Below are 16756 nucleotides of genomic sequence, written 5' to 3'. Positions count from 1 at the left end.
TGTTGGTTTCCATTTCCATGCCTTTGCTCCAGGAATTCCTTTGGCCTACAATGCCTGCTTGGTTTCTCAGTAATGAAAGCCTGCTTTTCTTTTGTTCTTTTTTTTTTTAAATTATCAGGGATTTTATTGATTTTACAAAGGATGATGTAGTTTTACTGACACTGCAGTATAAGAAATATAACAGCAAAAACATACTGCCTTCCACCTGCCCCAACCCCAAGAACTTTCACTAATGGAATTTCAGACTAAACCTTTCCTTTTATTTTCTTATTTTCTCTTCTCTTTTCTTTTTTTTTTTTTTTTTCGAAACGGGGTCTCACTCTGTCGCCCAGGCTGGAGTGCAGTGGTGCAATCTTGGCTCACTGCAACCTCCACCTCCTGGAGTGATTCAAGTGATTCTCCTGCCTCAGCCTCCCGAGTAGCTGGGACTACAGTTGCGCACCACAATGCGCAGCTAATTTTTGTATTTTTAGTAGAGACGGGATTTCACCATGTTGGCCAGGCTGGTCTCAAACTCTAACCTCAGATGATGAACCCACCTTGGCCTCCCAAGGTGCTGGGATTACATGAGTGAGCCACTGTGCCCAGCCAGACTAAACTTTTCTAAATGTCATGTGGAGGATAAAATTATTTGTACAAATGTTTTCATAAATATATTAAAGCATTTCAACACCTAGCAATCCACTACTAAAGACATTAATTTAAAAAAATTATTGCAATATTTGGTGCCATTATATAATGGAAAATAAGGTAAACATGAGACTGTATATAGTCTAATTCAATTAACAAATATAAGGAAACCTATTAGCTCAATTTCTGGCATTTTTGAAGAAACTAAATCAAGTTAATAGCACCCCATGGTCTCAATGTAACAGGAAAGGGAAGGGATGCTAAAACCCACCTCCTTTGATAACCTCCAAGTAGATGACCATCTGGCCTGATTTGCCTGGGATTAAGTGTTATCAGGATGTAGGACATTTAGTGTTAAAACCAGGGCAGTCCTGGCCCAGTAGGGACAGCTGGTCCTCTTCACCCATCCAGTTCTTTTAAAAATGTGTGCAATTGGCCGGGCGTGGTGGCTCACACCTGTAATCCCAGCACTTTGGGAGACCAAGATGGGTGGATCACACGGTCAGGAGATCAAGACCATCCTGGCTAACATGGTGAAACCCCATCTCTACTAAAAATACAAAAAATTAGCTGGGCGTGGTGGCGGGCGCCTGTAGTCCCAGCTACTAGGGAGGCTGAGGCAGGAGAATGGTGTGAACCCAGGAGGTGGAGCTTGCAGTGAGCCGAGATTGAGCCACTGCACTCCAGCCTGGGCGACACAGAGAAACTCCGTCGCAAAAAAAAAAAAAAGGGTGCAATATCCACATTGCTTTATTCTGGGACTTTTCTGCTTGCATGTAAGGCTCTCCAGGAAGTCACGAAGCTGCACGATGGCCGGGCTGAAGGAATCAGCCACGTCTCCGGGGCATCCACCTCTTGCATTAGAGGTGTCTTCAACTCTATCTTCAGGTGTCCAGGATGCCACCGGGTAGCTAACAAAGAACTGTCCTGGGTGGCTTTTGTCTTTGGTACACTGTGCTTTCCCTGTTGACATCCTCAGCTCCTACCTCCACAGGCCTTGCACTGTATTCCCTGTGGCTCATGCCCGTGGACACTCTCTACAGGGACTTGCTCTAAGCACACTGTTAACTAATTGACAAAAATGCCAGCTATTGGCTGGGTACGGTGGCTCACGCCTGTAATCCTACCAATTTGGGAGGCTGAGGTGGGCAGGTCACCTGAGGTCAGGAGTTTGAGACCAATCTGGCCAACATGGCGAAACCCTGTTTCTACTAAAAATACAAAAATTAGCCGGGCGTGGTGGTGGGCACTTGTAATCCCAGCTACTCGGGAGGCTGAGGCAGGAGAATTGCTTGAACCCAGGGGGCTGAGGATTCAGTGAGCCGAGATCGCGCCACTTCACTCCAGCTTGGGAAAAAGAGCGAAACACCATCTCAAAAAAAAAAAAAGGCAGTTATTGAAGCTCAAAGTGTGACCTCTTCCAGGAGTGTTGAGAGGTTTTAAAAGGTCATTCTTAGACCTCAAAAATCTTTCAAAGACACAAAGCTAGACAGTAAAAATTGTTAGCTCTGTGAAAACCATTAGCTCTGTGAAAACCAAAGTGCAAAGCACTTAATAATAGCAATAGTTGTTTCTTACTGTGAACCATGTGTCAGGCACCATTCTAAATATTTCACAAACATGAATTCGTATAGCAGCCCTGTGTGGTAGGTACCGAATCAAGCCAGTTTCACAGGTAGAGACGCTGAGGCTGAGCTTGGTAATGGTCAGAGCTTGATTTCAACCCAATGCCATGCTTATATACCTCCAAAGTCAGGCTATATTTTAATTCACGATGAATAGTTTTTTTTTTTCTGATATCACACACACATACACACACAAAATATATAATATATAAAATGTATATATTACATATAATGTATAAAATGTATATATTGTATAAAATGTATATACTGTATAAAATGTATATATTACAATGTATATAATGTATATATTACAATGTATATAATGTATATATCACGTATAATGTATATAATGTATATATCACGTATAATGTATATATTGTATATATCACGTATAATGTATATACTGTATATATCACGTATAATGTATATATTGTATATATCACGTATAATGTATATAGTATATATTACGTATAATGTATATAGTATATATTACATAATGTATATATTGTATATATTATATATAATGTATATACTATATACTCTATATAATGTATATACTATATACTCTATATAATGTATATACTATATACTGTATATAATGTATATACTATATACTGTATATAATGTATATAATATATACTGTATATAATGTATATAGTATATAATAGATAATGTATATTATATAATATATAACGTATATAATGTATATATTATATAATGTATAATGTATATATTGTATAATGTATATATTGCGTATAATATATAATGTATATATTGCGTATAATATATAATGTATATATTGCGTATAATATATATAATGTATATATTGCGTATAATATATATAATGTATATATTGCGTATAATATATATAATGTATATATTGCGTATAATATATATAATGTATATATTGCGTATAATATATATAATGTATATATTGCGTATAATATATAATGCATATATGGCGTATAATATACATAATGCATATATGGCGTATAATATATAATGCATATATGGCGTACAATATATAATGCATATATGGCGTACAATATATATTATGCATATATTGTATAATATATATTATGTATATATTGTATATTATGTATATATAATATATATTATATAGTATATACTATATACTGTATATAGTATATACTATACAGTATATAGTATATACTATATACTATATATAGTATATACTATACAGTACATAGTATATACTATATACTATATATAGTATATACTATACAGTATATAGTATATAGGATACACTATACAGTATATAGGATACACTATATAGTATATACGATACACTATACAGTATATACGATACACTATACACTATACAGTATACACTATACAGTATACAGTATACACTATACAGTATATAGTGTATACTATACACTATACAGTGTATACTATACACTATACACTGTATACTATACACTATACACTGTATACTATATATACTATACTATAATATATAGTGTATAGTGTATAGTATACTATAATATATAGTGTATAGTGTATACTATACTATAATATATAGTGTATAGTGTATACTATATACTATATATAGTATATAGTATACAGTATATACTATAGTATATAGTATATAGAAGATATATTATATATAATATATACATAATATGTAATATATACAAAATATATGTTATATACAATATATACATAATATATATTATACAATATATACATTATATATTATACACACTATATACATTATATATATTATACACACTATATACATTGTATATTATACACACTATATACATTATATATATTATACACACTATATACATTATATATATTATACACACTATATACATTATATATTATACACACTATATACATTATATATTATACACACTATATACATTATACATAATATATACAATATATACATTACACATTATATATTATATACATTATACAATATATACATTATATACAATACATACATTATATACAACATATACATTATATATAATATACAATATATACATTATATATACATTATATACATTATATATTATATACTATATAATATGCAATATACACATTATATATAATATGCAACATATACATTATATATAATACTATATATTATATATAGTATATATTATGTATTATATATTATATATAATGTAGATATTATATATAATGTATATATTATGTAATATATAATATGTATATATTATGTAATATATAACATGTATCTATTATGTAATATGTATATATTATGTTATATATGTATATATTATGTAATATGTATATATTATGTTATATATGTATATATTATGTAATATGTATATATTTCATAATATATGTATATATAATGTAATATGTGTATATTACGTTATATATGTATATATTATGTAATATGTATATATTACGTAATATATGTATATATTATGTAATATGTATATATTATATAATATGTATGTATTATATAATATGTATATATTATGTAATATACATTACGTATATATTATATAATATGTATATATTATGTAATATACATTACGTATATATTATATAATATGTATATATTATGTAATATACATTACGTATATATTATATAATATGTATATATTATGTAATATACATTACGTATATATTACGTAATATGTCTATATTACGTAATATATAATATGTCTATATTACGTAATATATAATATGTCTATATTATGTAATATGTATATATTATGTAATATATAATGTAATATATAATATGTATATATTATGTAATATAAATATTATGTAATATATAATATGTATATATTATGTAATATATAATGTGTATATATTATATGTTATATATATTATGTGTATATATGTTATATATTATATGTATTATGTATATATTATATATTGTGTATATATTATATATTATGTATATATTATATATAATATAATGTATATATTATATAATGTATATAATGTGTATATTATATGATGTATATTGTATATATTATATGATGTATATTGTATATATTATATGATGTACATATTATATAATATATGATGTACATATTATATAATATATATGTACATATTATATAATATATATGAGGTACATATTATATAATATATATGAGGTACATATTATATAATATATATGAGGTACATATTATATAATATATATGAGGTACATATTATATAATATATATGAGGTATATATTATATAATATATGAGGTACATATTATATAATATATAATGTATATATTATGTAGATATTATATATTATATATGTTATATATTATGTATATATTATATATATTATGTGTATATTATATATTATGTATATATTTTTTATATATATATGATTTTTGTAGAGAAAGACAGGGCTCGCTCCATTGCCCAGGCTGGATTGCAGTGGTACAATCATAGCTCACTCTAACCTCAAACTCCTGGGCTCCAGCAGTCCTCCTGCCTTAGCCTCCCAAGCAGCTGGGACTATAACTATGCTCATCTAATTTTTTTTTAAGAGACAGGGTCTTACTATGTTTCCCAGGCTGGTCTTGAACTCCTGGGCTCAAGCAATCTTCCAGCCTCAGCCTCCCAAAGTGCTGGGATTACAGGTATGAGTCACCGTGCTGGGCCTCACATGTTAGGTTTTAATGAGGTCTCTTAGTTTGCCGCTAGGATCAAGCCCTCTCTGGTTTTTTTTTTTTGAGACGGAGTCTCACACTGTGGCCCAGGCTGGAGTGCAGTGGTGCAATCTCAGCTCACTGCAACCGCCGTCTCCCGACTTCCAGCGATTCTCTTGCCTCAGCCTCCCGAGTAGCTGGGATTACAGGCACGTGCCACCACGCCGACTAATGTTTTGTGTTTTTAGTAGAGACGGGGTTTCACTCTGTTAGCCAGGATGGTCTTGATCTCCTGACCTTGTGATTCGCCCGCCTCAGCCTCCCAAAGTGCTGGGATTACTGTCATGAGCCACCGTGCCCAGCCTCAAGTCCTCTCTCTTACCTCTCGCTGATTCAGCCACATACAATTATTTTGATCACCTGCTATGCACCCATGGTGTTCTTGGCACTAGGAATCCTGCTGTGAGTGAAGCTGAGCTCCTGCCTGGGTAGAGCCTGGGCCACGTGGGTCTCCCAGCTGTGCTTTGAAGTCACTGTCAAAAGTCCTGGGCACTGGAGAATTTCATGTGTCTGATGCTAAGGCAAGACAAACTCCACATTTGCCTCCAACGGGAACAAATGTCAGTTTCCACCAAGCCCCACCCTGTTCACGTGACTCCTGTTGTCTTTTCATACCGTCTCCCCTTCACCCACAAATGCCACCAACAGGCAGAGGTGGGGAGCTGGGTTTGGAGACACTGGTCTGATCCTTAGGTGAACTCCTCTCCCTTGATGTTGCAGGAGAATGGGTGCTCAGATGGAGAATCAGCACTCTTCTCAGGATTGGAAGGTGCTGTGGCTGGGGGAGTCTGCATTATGTTCTGGGCTGTGAGCTTTTCCAGAATTCTGCTCCACAGGCACACATCTGCTGTGTATGTATTTCATGGTATAAATCAGATGTCCCTGAGTTCTCTAGTCTTGAATGTCTGTGTAAAAAGTGTCTAGCCCCATCTGAAGGTGCTGGAAGTCTAGTCTGTTAGGAGGCCCCTGAATATGTGCTTGTCTTGTGTGACCTTCCAGGAGGTGGTGTAATGTCTCAGTTCTCTTTTTTTCTGTGTTTCTTGCTCTAGGCTATTGCTCCATTTTTTTGTAGGTCATCTCCTGCCACCTCTTCTCTAGGGTAATGCTGTCTGCAATACACAGTTCCTTGTCTTGGTTTCCCAAGCATCTTGGTTCTGAAAGTGAGATATTGGTTTGTCTGGGACGTGGGGGACAAAGACCAGGTGCCTCCACAAGTGACTCTCCTCAGTTCCCAGCCAGCTGACAACTGCATGGACTGATGGTCTCTTTCTTTCCTTATCTGCATGCTGGTTTCCAGGCCTTTGCTCACCCTGAAGGCACATATGAGCCTCATATGACCCAGTAGTTTCACTCCTAGCCAGCTTTTATATCTTTTATCATTTTTCTAAGCTTAAGACACCTTTGGTCAGCCACGGTGCCTCACGCCTATAATCCCAGCACTTTGGGAGGTCAAGGTGGGCAAATACCTGAGGTCAGGAGTTCGAGACCAGCCTGACCAACATGGAGAAACCCCCCTGTCTACTAAAAATACAAAATTAGCTGAGCGTGGTGGTGCATACCTGTCATCTCAACTACTCCAGAGGCTAAGGCAGGAGAATCACTTGAACCCGGGAGGCAGAGGTTGCAGTGAGCCGAGATCGCGCCACTGCACTACAGCCTGGGCAACAAGAACAAAACTCTTGTCTTTAAAAAAAAAAAAAAAAAAAAAAAGACTCCTTTTCCTTCCTCATTAATTTGGCGGCCACGTCTGTCCGGAACTTGTGGGACATCCTCGTCTTCATCAGGTTGGCAGATACTCCAGCATGGCCTGCCGGCCGCCGAGGCCACCATCCACAGGCTCAAGGGCTCCGTGGTCGCTCCTTCGTGCTCCCGTCTCCAGAGGGAGCTAGACAGTGCATCCTTGCAGTGGACGCCGCCCGCCCCCAAAAGCCTGTTTTTCAATGACTGCCTCTACCTCTGAACCTCAGCTTAGATTCCTTTCTTTCTTTCCTCCTCTCCTCTCCCCTCCCCTCCCCCCTCCCCCCTCCCCTCCCCTCCTCCCCCTCCCCCCTCCCCCCTTCCCTCCCCTCCCCTCCCCTCCCCTCCCCTCCCTTCTTTCTTTCTCTCTTTCTTCTTTTCCTCTCCCTCTCCCTCTCCCTCTCCCCCCCTCCCCCTCCCCCTCCCCTTCTCCCTCCCTCTCTCTCTTTTTAAGACAAAGTCTCGCTCTGTCACCCAGGCTGGAGTGCAGTGGCACGATCTTGCCTCACAGCAAACTCCGCTTCCCGGGTTCAAGAGATTCTCCCGCCTCAGCCACCCGAGCAGCTGGGAATACAGGCACCTGCCACCACGACCGGCTAATTTTTGTATTTTTAGTGGAGATGGGGTTTCACCATGTTGGCCAGGCTGGTCTCAAACTTCTGACCTCAGGTGATCCACCCACCTCGGCCTCCCAAAGTGCTAGGTTAACAGGCGTGAGCCACCACGCTCGGCCCGATCTACCTTTCTCTTACAGGATTCCTAGAGACTTAATATTTTGGTTTTGGTTTCTTTCTTTTTTGAGACAGGGTCTCCGCTCCGTCGCCCAGGCTGGAGTGCAGTGGTCACTGTAGCCTGGATCTCCCAGGCTCACAGGATCCTCCCACCTGACGGCCTCCCGGCCTCCCGAGTAGCTGGGACTACAGGTACGCACCACCACACCCGCTACTTTTTAATTTTTTTTTTTTTTTTTTTTTTTTTTTTTGAGACAGATACTCGCTCTGTTGCCCAGGCTGGAGTGCAGTGGCACGATCTTGGCTCACTGCAAGCTCCGCCTCCCGGGTTCACGCCATTCTCCTGCCTCAGCCTCCCGAGTAGCTGGGACTACAGGCACCCGCCACCACGCCCAGCTAATTTTTTGTATTTTTAGTAGAGAAGGGTTTTCACCGTGTTAGCCAGGATGGTCTTCATCTCCTGACCTCGTGATCCGCCCACCTCAGCCTCCTAAAGTGCTGGGATTATAGGCGTGAGCCACCGCGCCCGGCCCTACTTTTTAAATTTTTTGTAGAGCGGGGTCTCACTATGTTGGCCATGCTGGTCTCGAATTCCTGGCCTCAAGCGATCCTCCCGCCTTGGCCTCCCAAAAGCTGGGATTACAGGTGTGAAACCCCGCGCCGGTCTGAGCCTCAGTGTTTGAACCACCGAATTTTACCTGTATTGACACACTCCCCGTCTTGTTGTTTTTCTAAATCTCATGTCATTGTTTGCATATTGGTTACCCGTGGTTGGCTTTGGAGCTGAAGGTGGACAGAGCTAACATCAGGTTGCACACAGGAACCAAGTGAGGTCGCGAAAAAGTAGCGCGAGCTGCCTCGATGGCCCGGGACGACCTCACCGGCGTTTCCTGTCTGAGACTGCGCCCACGCGGTCACGTGGTGGCCCGGAGGCCGCGCGGCGGCAAGGGCGCACGCGCACGGAGAGGAGGCTCCTTGCCAGGTGAGCGAGCTGACTGGGGCGCCGGGGCGGTAGAAGGGCGCTGTTCGCTGAGCCGGAGTCCGGGCTCCGGTCCCCGCCACGGACCTTGAGAGGGTACCCGGGGTCAGACCTGGCAGGTGGGAACCGGGAGTGGGGAGGACCCAGGGCGCGGGGGGGATGCGCAGATTCGTGGAAACTCTGCATGTTGTGGACAAACTGCCCAAATCCTTTTCCCTGAATGCCAGTTTAGTGGCCTCGTCTGATAAGAAAAAAATAAGAAATAGATTTCAGAGACCCTATTTCTCTCTCTCTCCCTCTCCACCTGCTTTATTTTTTTTCTCTTCTGTTAATTTTGAGCCTTACAAAACTATAGTGCCAGTATCCTGGTTTGGATCCTGAAACAGAAAAAGAACATTAGTGGAAAAAATAATAAAGGCTGTGGTTTAGTTAATAGCACGTACTCATGTTAATTTCTTAAATCTGACAAATTGTACACAAATGTTAACATTAGAGGAATTTGGGTAAAAGGTATACAGGAATTCTTAGTACTATCTTTGCAATTTACTGTACATCTAAAATTATTCTAAAACGAAAAGTTAAGAAGCAAAATCCTAAAGCAAAGTGCAGCAGGCCATTGTTCACCAGGGAGGGCTCAAGTTAGTTCCTCTTTGTCAGGGAGTTAGGCATGTTTGACCAACTTGTTTGCTTTTGCTAAGGCAGAGTTGTCAGGCTACTGAATGTAGATTCTTCTGTCCAAAGGTTTCCGGGCAGGAATCGGTTTTCGCTTTCGATTCTATCAAATATCTTTGGAACACCTGTTGTGCATAAGCAAACGAGACACACAAAGTCTCTGCACACGGGAATATACAGTCAGTCTAGGTCAGGTAGGAAGTAAGCACTATTAAAAAGATTCAGTAAAACCTCCCAGAACTGGGAAGACTCAGATGTGAAAGAAATCACATCTGGTCCAAGGGAGTCAGGAAGGCTATTGGAGGGAGTGCTGTCTTGAACTGAGGGGGGTCTGAGAGGAGACAGCATTCCTGGGGTGAAGAATGGCACCAACAGAGGCTTGCAGGTGACCAAGCTGAGGGAGGAGCCCTGGGAGCAAGTGCAGTTCCTCTTACGTGGAAGCACAGAGTACATCCACGGAGTACTGCCAGATGAAACTGGAGGTGAAAACTGTAGCTTTGTTGTAGAAAACAGGGTGACACTTCAGTTGGATACATTATTTTTATTTTTATTTTTTTGAAACGGAGTTTCAGCTGGGCGCAGTGGCTCACGCCTGTAATTCCAGCACTTTGGGAGACCGGTGGGCAGATCTCCTGAGGTCTGGAGGTCTAGACCAGCCTGGCCAACATGGTGAAACCCCATCTCTACAAAAATACAAAAATTAGCCGGGCATGGTGGTGGGCGCCTGTGATCTCAGCTACTGGGGAGGCTGAGGCAGGAGAATCGCTTGAACCCAGGAGGTCTAGGTTGCAGTGAGCCGGGATTGCACCATTGCACTCCAGCGTGGGCGACAGACAATGGTGCTGTCTCAGCTCACTGGAACTTCCACCTCCCAAGTTCAAGCGATTCTCCTGCCTCAGCCTCCCAAGTAGCTGGGATTAAAGGCGCCCACCACCATACCTGGCTAATTTTTGTATTTTTAGTAGAGACGGGGTTTCACCATGTTGGCCAGGCTGGTCACGAACTCCTGACCTCAGGTGATCTGCCCGCCTCAGCCTCCCAAAGTGCTTGGATTACATGTGTGAGCCACTGTGCCCAGCCTAAATTTTTTTAAAAAGGAAAACAGGGTGACATTGACTATAATTATGCATGCCATGGGAGCCATGGAATGTTTTACAGCAAGAGAGAGACATCATTTGGTTTGCACTTGGATATTATTGACTTGGCAGCAGTATGTAGGTTGGCTTGAAGTAGACCAATTAGGGAATTATCAGGCTAGCCTTGGGGAATTAAAGGGAAGTTCCACCAGGGCAGTGAAATTAATGTGCAAAGAATGACATGGTTTGGGGAGATTTTTGTGGGTCTAGAAGACCTAGCAACTGAAGGCATGTGAAGACCAAAGAGGAAAAAACAATTCCAAAGTTTTGCTCCTGAGTGTTTTGGAGCATGGTTGATGCATTTGCAGAATAGAGGACTCAGAGGGAGACCTGGATTAGGGGCTGGGAGGATAGTGAATTTTTTTTTTTTAGATGGAGTCTTGCTCTGTCACCCAGGCTGGAGTGCAGTGGTGCAATCTCGGCTCACTGCAACGTCTGCCTCCCGGGTTCAAGCGATTCTTCTGCCTCAGCCTCCTGAGTAGCTGGGACTACAGATGCACACCACCGTGCCCAGCTAATTTTTGTATTTTTAGCAGAGACGGGGTTTCACTATGTTGGCCAGGCTGGTCTCGAACTCCTGACCTCATGATCTGCCTGCCTCAGCCTCCAAAGTGCTGAGATTATAGGCATGAGCCACTGTGCCAGGTGTGAATTTGTTTTTGAGCAAGATGTGCTTGAATTGCTGGTGGAATGTCCAGATGGAGATGTGTATTTAAGAGTAGTAAAAGAAGCCAAACATTTACAAAAGGGACAGGAAAAAGAAAAAGAGCCTTAGAGGACAGATATGAGAAGATATGAGTCAGGGAAGAAGGAGGATCAGATTTCTATTTCTTGGGGCTTCAGGAGTCAGGTCGACCTGGACTTGGTGAGTCATTAGTGTCACAGCTCCTGCAAAGGTAGAGGAGACTGAGGAATGAAACTTGATCTTGGATTTATTTATGAGGAAGTCACTGGTCATCTTTTAAAGAGTTGTTTTAGTGGAAAAGTGAGATGACTGCTAACAGACTATAACCTATTCATCCTACAGCCTTTCCCAAGTGGCCAGAGGACTGGACAAAGAGCCAGAAATATTGTTTCTAGTCCTGGCTCTGCTGCTAATTACCATTGTATTTGGGGCAAGTCATGTATGCCTGGACTGGGATAGAAAAAAATACATCCGAGCCGGGCTCGGTGGCTCATGCCTGTAATCCCAGCACTTTGGGAGGCCGAGGCAGGTGGATCATCTGAGGTCAGGAGTCTGAGACCAGCCTGGCTAACATGGTGAAATCCCATCTCTACTAAAAATGCAAAAATTAGCTGGGTGTGGTGGCAGGCACCTGTAATCCCAGCTACTCTGGAGGCTGAGGTGGGAGAATCGCTTGAACCCAGGAGGCAGAGGTTGCAGTGAGCCGTGATCACGCCATTGCACTCCAGCCTTGGTGACAAAAGCAAAACTCTGTCTCAAAAAAAAAAAAAAAGACTTTAATCCTGGCTGGGCATGGTGGCTCACACCTGTAATCTCAGCACTTTGGGAGGCCAAGGCAGAAGGATTGCTTGAGCCCAGGAGTTCGAGACCAGCCTGGGCAATATAAGGAGACCTCATCGCTACAAAAAATACAAAAATTAGCCTCTACAAGAACAAAAAAATTAGCCAGGTGTGGTGACACATGCCTCTAGTCCCAGCTACTCGGGAGGCTGAGATGGGAGGGTCACTTGAGCCCAGAGGTCGAGGCTGCAGTGAGCTGTCACTGCACTCCAGCCTGGTCAACAGACTGAGACTCTGTCCATATAAAAATAAATACTTTAATCCTAAAAGATGACACATCTATTTTAGACAGCATATATTGGTTCAAGTTGTCTTTTAAAAGTCAAAGGTAGGCCGGGCGTGGTGGCTTACACCTCTAATCCCAGCACTTCAGGAGGCCGAGGCCAGTGGATCACGAGGTCAGGAGATCGAGACCATCCTGCCTAACACGGCGAAACCCCGTCTCTACTAAAAATACAAAAACTTAGCCGGGTGTGGTGGTGGACGCCTGTAGTCCCAGCGCCTCAGGAGGCTGAGGCAGGAGAATGGTGTGAACCCAGGAGGCGGAGCTGGCAGTGAGCTGAGATGGCGCCACTGCACTCCAGCCTGGGTGACAAAGCGAGACTCCATCTCAAAAAAAAAAAAAAAAGTCAAAGGTATAAAGTACGAAGGAACCTCTGTGTTTATCTATTCAAGATTACCATATAGTACAGAATCAGCTGTAGATATTCTTAGATTTTGTGGTACTGTTAAAAAAATACAATATTGTAAAAATGGTATATGGAAAAATACTCTAATCCTATTAATTTATTTTTATCTTTTGTTTTTCTTCTAATCTTTGTCCCTAGTACAGACAACTTTGAATTCTGCTTTTTATGTTTTACCCTTGTGTATGTGAGCATTTATCATGTTGCTGCCTAGTTTGTACTACATAGTATTTTTATTTTTATTTTTATTTTATTTTTATTTTTTGAGATGGAGTTTCACTCTTGTTGCCCAGGCTGGAGATTATTCTTAAACTATGTTAAATATACTATAACTCTAATACTTATTTAGTTAATTTTGTTTAGTTACATAGTATTTTATAAAGTTGTTGAACCAATATTTAACTATTTCTTTATTGTTCAACATATTTTATTATTTTCTAATTTTGTCCAATTAGAAATTAAATGGTAGAGTAAATCGCTGAATGGACTGAACATAAAACAGGCATAAATACAGACTCATTTTAATTTAAAAAATTAAAACAAAAAAAGTCCGGGCTTGGTGGCTCACACCTGTAATCCCAGCACTTTGGCAGACAGAGGCGAGCGGATTGCCTGAGGTCAGGAGTTCGAGACTAACCTGGCCAACATGGTGAAACCTTGTCTCTACTAAAATACAAAAATTAGCCGGGCATGGTGGCAGGTGCCTATAATCCCAGTTACCTGGGAGGCTGAGGCATGAGAATTGCTACAACCTGGGAGGCGGGGGTTGCAGTGAGCTGAGATTGTGCCATTGCACTCCAGCCTGGGTGATAGAGCGAGACTCCATCTCAAAAAAAAAAAAAAAAAAAAAAAAAAAGCCCTCGATAAAACCAAAAGGACACTTTTATTCCTAGCAAAACCTAATAGTCTGGAGAACATTTTCCATGGAGCACACTTTGGAAAATGCTGATACAGAAACAATTTTAGAGCTCTGAAGAACCAAAAATCTAGTCCCCTAAATTGACAATTGAAGAAAATAGTATTCAAATTCAATAAACATTGATTTGGCTACCATAGTTGATTTCAAATATATCAGTGGTGCCCAAAAGTGTCCCGATAAAGTAGTTATGCTTAAACCCCTGTTAAGAAATAAAACAGGCTCTAAGAAGTTAAATGACTTACCCAAGATCAAAAAGTGGCAAGTGGTGAAGTGAGATTTGAACCCAGACCTCTCGAGTCAGTGCCTTCTCCGTTAACACATCCTGCTGCTTCCCTGGTCATCAACCCTGAATACATTAAATTGGTTGAATAGTTTAGTGACTTCAAATATTTTTACTTCCTTGGAAGTAATGTGTTTCAAAAGTGAAGTTTAATTTGTGTGATATTTCATCTTACCTTACTATCAGCATATAAAAAGTGGGAGACTATGCCAGGTGGGGTGGCTTATGCCTGTAATCCCAGCACTTTGGGAGACCGAGGCGGGCAGATCATGAGGTCAGGAGATCGAGACCATCCTGGCTAACACGGTGAAATCCCATCTCTACTAAAAATACAAAAAATTAGCCGGGCGTGGTGGCAGGCACCTGTAGTCCCAGCTACTCAGGAGGCTGAGGCAGGAGAATGGTGTGAACCCAGGAGGCGGAGCTTGCAGTGAGCCGACATCTCGCGACTGCCCTCCAGCCTGGGCAACAGAGCAAGACTCCGTCTCAAAAAAAAAAAAAAAAAAAGTGGGAGAATATATACAGTCAGCAGTCCCTGAAGTTACATTTTATTTTATTTATTTTTAGAGACAGGGTCTTGCTCTGTTGACCAGACTAGAGTGCAGTGGCATGATCACAGCTCACTGCAGCCTTGAGTTCCCACCTCAGGCTCCCGTGTAGCTTGGGACTACAGGTGTGCACCACCATGCCCAGCAATTTTCTTTTTTTTCCTTTTTTTGTAGAGATGAGGTCTCACTGTGTTGCCCAGGCTGGTCTGAACTGCTAGGCTCAAGCAGTCCTCTTTCTTTGGCCTCACAAAGTTCAGGGATTACAGACATGAGCCACCATTCCCAGCCTGAAGTTAAGTCTAAGAAACAGTAGGCAGGGATAAAAAACAAACAAAACAACAACAACAAAACCTCATTATATTCAACTCTGAATAGCAGGAAGGCGTACCCATGATGCCTGAATTTATGTGGTGCATTGAAAAATATTCTTAGCTAACTCTACAAATGCTTACTCTTTCCTTTTACAGCTTTTTCCCCTTATGTTGACCAATTCCATTTTCTTCTCTGCTGCCTGCCTAATCCTGACCACACCCTTCTTAACGCAGGCCAGAGGTTGCACTTAATAAGCAGGAGTCTACTGCACTAGAGGTAAAACACAGCCTCCCAAGGGATTATTCTTTGATTCAATAAATATCTTCTTATCTACCTTGACAAAATAGATGAATCTCCTTTTTAAGGAAATAATCTTGTAAAAGAACCAAGGTGATTTTATAAAAATCTTGGAAAAAATGGATCCAGAATCTGTTAGATGTTGCTCAAACTAGGTATTTTAGACTTTTACTTTAAGTTCTATTTGCAGTCATAAATAATAGAAACTTGGTATACTCTGATGTTAATTTCATTGAAATTCTCCAAATGATACAAAACAGTGGCTAAGAGTGTTGGCTCTGACATCAGATATCTGGATTAAAAATCTGTCTCTGGGCCAGGGGTGGTAGCTCATGCCTGTAATCCCACGACTTTGGGAGGCTGAGGTGGTAGGATCCCTTGAGGTCAGAAGTTCAAGACTGGCTGGCCCGAGACCCTGTTTCTACAAAATGTATTAAAAATTAGCCTGGCAAGGTGGTACACATCTGTAGTCCCAGCTGCTTTGGAGACTGAGGTGGGAGAATCACTTGAGCCTAAGAGGTTGAGGCTGCAGTGAGCTGTGGTTGAATTGCTTAGCACTTCAGCCTAAGCAATGAGCAACAGAGTGAGACGCCGTCTCTTTTTTTTCTTTTTTTTTTTTTGAGACAGAGTTTCACTTTTTCACCCAGGTTGGAGTGCAGTGGCATGATCTTGGCTCACTGCAACCTCCACCTTCTAGTTTCAAGTGATTCTCCTGCCTCAGCCTCCCGAATAGCTAGGATTACAGGCGCCTGCTACCACACCTGGCTAATTTTTGTATTTTTAGTAGAGATGAGGTTTCACTATGTTGGCCAGGCTAGTCTTGAACTCTTGACCTCATGATCCGCCCACCTCGACCTTCCAAAGTGCTGGGATTACAGACGTGAGCCACTGTGCCCAGCCCGATACCCTGTCTCTTAAAAAAAAAAATCTATCTCCACTTCTGGTTGGCTGTGTTACTCAATCTCTGTCTGCTTCAGTTTAATTTTCATACTTAATAATGGTATTGTCTT

General features: G+C 40.6%; 1 protein-coding gene across 12 annotated transcripts in view; it reads left to right on the top strand.

Moving 5' to 3' along the window:
• The first annotated feature begins 9280 nt into the window (after positions 1–9280).
• CCDC125 (coiled-coil domain containing 125) overlaps positions 9281–16756 on the top strand; it is a 55961-nt gene continuing 48485 nt past the window's right edge. For 3 of the 12 annotated variants that reach the window (XM_009240767.3, XM_063723852.1, XM_009240765.3), the window contains exon 1: positions 9281–9374. The gene's annotated coding sequence lies outside the window, so the exon portion shown is untranslated. 12 annotated transcript variants of the gene reach the window in all.

The sequence above is a fragment of the Pongo abelii genome, chromosome 4 (assembly GCF_028885655.2).
Source record: "Pongo abelii isolate AG06213 chromosome 4, NHGRI_mPonAbe1-v2.0_pri, whole genome shotgun sequence".
In the NCBI taxonomy this organism is placed as follows: Eukaryota; Metazoa; Chordata; class Mammalia; order Primates; family Hominidae; genus Pongo; species Pongo abelii.
This window is presented reverse-complemented; position numbering and strand designations above follow the sequence as displayed.